Source organism: Rhea americana, unplaced genomic scaffold, assembly GCF_003343005.1.
Source record: "Rhea americana isolate MKP2758 unplaced genomic scaffold, rheAme1 scaffold_241, whole genome shotgun sequence".
In the NCBI taxonomy this organism is placed as follows: Eukaryota; Metazoa; Chordata; class Aves; order Rheiformes; family Rheidae; genus Rhea; species Rhea americana.
Window position 1 is genome coordinate 758220 of NW_028186359.1, and position 5379 is coordinate 763598.

Consider the following 5379-nt stretch of genomic DNA (forward strand, 5'->3'; position numbering starts at 1 on the left):
CTGCCGCGGAGGGTTTGCCCTCGGCGGGGTGCTGGGATGCGGGGTGCTGTTCGGCGCCGGCGTTCTCTGGGGAGACGGCGCTTTCCTGAGCAGGACGGTCCGAAGCGTGAGGAAAAGGTGCCGTGTGGTGGCAGGACTGCGCCAGGGACGAGGCTGGCGGTGAAACTCGCCCCTAACGGTCGCAGTCGCCTGTCTGCCGTGTCAGAGCAACATGATCTTGTGCAGACGGAGCTGTTGGAGTACTATAGATTTTTCCCCAGYCTTGATAAATACTGGAACTTTTGCAGTACCCCTGGTTTAGCAGTCTCTGAGCCTGGAGAAGCGAAAGCCGGCGGGTTACCCGCTCTGGCTTTGCTAGGACGCAGGTATCCTTGTGCCTACAGCCGAGCAGCTGTTACGTTAAGACCTCTGGCTTTTTTCCCAATCACAGTCAGCTTCCTGTCACCCCGTGTGTCTCCTGGCTCAGTGCTTTTCACCTGCTGTCTCTCTTTTTCACCCTTATGTTTTTTAGGGCAGATGTCCTTTTGTCACATACGCAAAGGAAGCTGGACAGAAAAGGGCTGACAGCTCACCACATCCTGTGAGTGAGGACATGGAGCCTGCCAGGAAGGTCTGGGCTGTGAACTGGCATAGCAACTCATCTCACTGGAAAAAGCTACGCTTCAGGAAAAAAAGGGGGAAAGACTGTGAGAATTATATCTAATGGTTAGTGTCAGCCTGGTGATTCATGCTTGCGAGTCACTGGAATTAACATGTATTCTGAAGTGAACTTAAAGCCAATGCGAAACTGCAAATGGTTGGGGTAGGAAGACAAAAACTTTCTGTAGTCAAATGTTTCCAAAGCTTTTAAAAAACAAAGGTAATACCTGTAGGTGTGAATCAGAATGAGACTATCTGSTGGATATTTGCAGCCCCAGATCAGTCTGGCTAATTTTGGTTGATTGTTTGCTCAGTGGCCAGGCCRAGGAGCAACCGTCTGTCTGTGAATCACAGTAATGTAAAAAACGAGTGAATTTTGGAACATCTTTCTTTGTGGGATCGCAGCTCCCTCCTGTGTCAGAGAGCTTCTACTACACTTCAGTCGCTGCTCTCCATGCATACAGAAACAGCTGTGTCAATGGCAGGGTGCAGAAAAGCAGATGACGCTATGCTCAGCAGTCTCTGAATACCAAGTGGCTGAATGGAAGCTTTGATTTTTTCAAGAACTACCAACCTGGAACATTTTTCTGATTAGCAGCCACAAAATGTAACTAAAACATCAAAAGAGGAACAGTAGATTTTTAACAGAATCATTAAGAGCATGAGCTAAAAAGACCTCCCCTCCCAAATATTCRAAAGTCCAATTCTCATTGAAATGCGTGCAGTTAATGAAACAGGTATGGGGCAGGAAAGTGGCTYTGTTATGGCCTCGAAGCCCATCTGAGGCAGAAGTGGACCTGTAGTACAAGAGACCCAAGCTCCTGGTCTGGTCATGATCTTGCTCCCACATAACATACAGATCATGATGTCATGTTACTTTTTGCAGATATTTATATGTCAGCATGCTTCCTTTCATAAATGAGTCCCAGCTGGGTTGGACTCCATTACTGTTCCTTTCTGAGAGACACTTTTAGGGCTCATGGAATTTGTAATGTACCGCCTTTCACTGCCTTTCTTCTGGATTTTGCATGTAGCTCCTGGCAGGTCACCTCACCTCTGGCTGCAAAATAAAGACCATAGGTAGCTACTTCTCCAGCCATGCGTCATGCTGTAGAACAAGGCCTAATCTGTTGCACTACTAAAAAAAGAGAAAACCATTTATATTTGCATCTGAAAATGGCRAGAAAGGATTTGCATTTCCAAATTGGCATAGATTATCTGTATGATAATGTCTGCTAGTTGGTTATTTCTTTTCTGAAGCATTCCTCTTGCTGGCCAATCCCAGCCTTGGAAACGTCAGAGAAAGGAGACCTTTGTGCAGCAAGAGCTTTGCATGTGGCTGGTGATTGACTGGCGATGAATTCAGCATGTAAAGGTCGCAGATGCATGAGTTACATCAGAGCACATCTGGCACCAAAAGCTTCTCTGTTCAGGGACGTGGCAAGGAGATTTGATGAACCCGGCACAGCTGAAGAGCAAACATCTGAAGGGAATGAGAGCCCCAAACATCCTAGGTGGTCTCAGGGAGGGAAAAACTGAACAACTGCACCCTTGAAGCCCAGCAAATTAATACAGATGGGAAGAAAAACATTTCTTAGCCGAGCCCTTCTAGATACTCGTGCACGTGTGGTCTTGTGCGTACACGCCTAGCCTGACCTGCATGGAGATGACTCTCACAGACAGCGCAGACTATCTGAAGTCAGGAATTTGGCCGGGATGCCGAGGTGCCTCCGCAAGAGCAGCTTCCCAGGTGCTGGGCTGGGCAAGTGGAGGTTTGTGTGGTTAATGGTTTCCAGGCGGCAGGGAGCGTGCTCCAGGCGCCAGCACGAAGGCAGCTCCAGGCTCCTCGTGAATGGAGGTTCTCATGGGAAGGAAAACAAATATATTCAGTTGCCCTCTGGCCTGTGTTTGAGGGGAAGTGAATTAGTGGTACAGGAGGAGGCTGCTTTGCAGAGACGCTCAGAGGTCTGGAAGACCTCTATCTCCCAGCTGCTTGGCCATATTTTTTCTTGTTTATTATTTTTAGCAGGCAGCAGATTGCAAGGAGTGTCAGAGATGGACAGAAAAATGAGGTACCTGCCATCATGCGCACACAGTGTCCTTTTCTGATGTAAAAAAACGGCAGAGAAGGGACGAGGAGAGGGCGGATACAAATCACTGAGGTACTTGCTCTCGAGCCATCAGGATGGGCATGAGCGTGTGCAGTTGGTCCTATTTCATCTCTGTCAGTTGATAGCATGTGGCACAAGTCACAGATAAGAACGAGCAGTTAGTGAATCAGTGCCAGTTTTGGGGCACTGCAAGAATACACCTTGGAAGCTGCTAGAGATAAACCCCCAAAATTTTTAAAAGCACAGCATTCCTTGATATTTGTACAAATTTCACTTTAACTTCAATTCTGCTTCCTATCTGACTTCTCCAGCAGACTACTATTTCTAATAATTGTTTTTCAAGACCATTTTTTGCAGGAGAGGCAGTGAGTTGAGTCCTTTTTGTGCAGCAGTAATTGCAAGTTCAAGCATTGAACTTGTGTGTTATGTTGACTCTTAGCACATTTAGCAGGAGGATCATTTAACTGTACATTAACTTTCCTTTAAGTGCACTGGTTTCGTAATTAAACCTTTACTCTTTTTTCCTAGGTATTTGTAGTGCTTCTGAAGTGTCTGTTAAGGAAGTTTTACAGGTCCTGAAAGTGAAGAAGGGTTTAAACAGGCCCATCGAAACCCTTCTCCCTGTGCAGAGGGAGAAACTTAGCAATGCTGGAGAAAGTCAGCAACCAAAAAAAAAAAAAAAAAAAAAAAACTTTAAATTCCAAAGGAGAGAATAAAATGGCTAGAAGACAGGCAATTTCTACTGAAAATCTCACAAACAAGGGATAAAGCTCAAATACAAACAATTAGAAAGAAGCACATCTGTCATGTCTGTGGTACTGTCAAAACGAGAATCCATCTGGGAAAAGATCCAGCACTGCCTCCTTTGAGTTATATATTTTTTCTCTTTAAATATTGTATGGCATCCATCTCTATGGCTGTGTGTTGTCTGTGCTGGCATGTGGGTGTGTATTGCTGAAGGCTCCCTGTATTAGCAGAAGATCTATAGTCTCATTTTAGGAATTTTGCTGCTATAAAAATATATTTCTGTTTGTGACAGAGTGTTTTTCTCTTTCCTCCTGAAACTCTGGAGCAGTGTAAAATAGCTTCATAAAACTCATAGGTCTTTTTAAAGCAGAAGTTATGGCGCTGGTTTGCTGTTAAAAATGCATCCTTGATTTTAAAAGCAAACAATACTCCAAACCTTAAACAAGTGAATACTAAAGAGATGCAATAAACCTCTTTTTTTTTTATTTGGTTGCTTATTGAGAAAAATCCAATTACACCTAAGGGAAATAAGAATGAAGCATCATACGGAAATATACAGTACCTAAGCAAACACAGCCATAGCTGCCTAAACTGAGCGTGCAAATAAGGGAAAATCCTCTTGGCATCRTCTCTTTGGTACATACCCTCCCTTGTGAGTGTTGCGGTACCCACATTACTGGCATTGCACAAAAAAGGCCTGGGCCTGCTCAGGGCAACGCGATGCTTGGGGAACCTCTTGGTGCTGGACCAATGGTGACGAGGTGGTGAAGGTGGCCGCCAAGAGCAGCAGTAGATCTCAGGCCCGTGTCTGCTTCCCAGCTCTGCTGTGACCTTGCGGGACAGGCTGCTCGACGTGCAGCGACGTGACTCGTGGCCGCGGTCTCCCTGCCTGCAAAGCCGGGCTGTCCTTGCTTGCGTCTCCCGAGTGTCCTGTCTCTGAATGAAAGACAAAGGGGCTAAAATGATCATGTTAGAGCAGCTAAGAAATAGCTACAGTTCAAAGGATGTTTGGAAAAACCCTTTCTTCCAATCAGGCAATTTGCAACTTCAGTTACTAAGTATCCCTCTTTTATTCTTTGGCACTCCAGCTATGTTTGAATTGGCTTTCTCAGCACTTCAGAAAGGCTTATGTTACATTATGTAAGATTTAACAGCCATCATTTTTCCAAAGGTAATATAGAAATGCCTTTTTTTATGACACAAGAGGGAGATTTCTCCTTGGGAAACTGATTCTTTGTTATTACCAAATGGCTGCTTTTGATATGTCTTTTATGTAACTTTGATCTAATAATTAATTTTTTCTATGAAAAAAATAAATTTCATTGATATTTCTGATAAAGGGAAGTATCTGCTGAAGATACATACATATAGCAAATTGAAAGAAAAGAAAATTTGCTTCTAGATCTGGATACACACATAACACAGAATATATTCTTTATATAAAAGTATCCCTCCAGACACTGCATGCATTCATTTAATACTGCAGCCAAACAAGCTCAGTCATTGTGTCTCCAGCAGTGACTTACGTGTCATCCGCCTTGCACCGCACGTGCTAGTTTACATAAAGCTAACCGAGGAGGTCCTCGCACGGCACGGTCACGGATCCGGTGCCAGGCTGTACCAGCTCAAGAACCATCCCAGACTCTACAGCCTGTTGAGATAATTTCTCCATTTCTTTTTCTTCATAAGCATTTATTCACCTATTACATACAGCCRTAGCTAGGCTGAAAATTGACCTCTGTTTGGAGAGGACATAATGTAAAATAGAAAGAGAAGAAAAAAAAATACCACAGCAAAAAAGATCTTCATCAAGTTAACTGTTTAGGATGGGATTGGTGAATCCTTTTGGTGCCTAAATGAGGTCCAATGTCACTTGAAGATC

The 5379-nt window shown here is 44.3% G+C and overlaps 1 long non-coding RNA gene across 2 annotated transcripts; it reads left to right on the forward strand.

Moving 5' to 3' along the window:
- Positions 1 to 6: 6 nt before the first annotated feature.
- Positions 7 to 3786, forward strand: LOC146594965 (uncharacterized). Of its 2 annotated transcripts, XR_014896048.1 has the most exons (3): positions 7 to 365; positions 512 to 705; positions 3279 to 3786. It is a non-coding gene; the product is annotated as an uncharacterized LOC146594965 (long non-coding RNA). The 2 variants fall into 2 exon arrangements; XR_014896047.1 differs by having other exon boundaries at positions 512 to 3786.
- The last annotated feature ends 1593 nt before the right edge of the window (positions 3787 to 5379 follow it).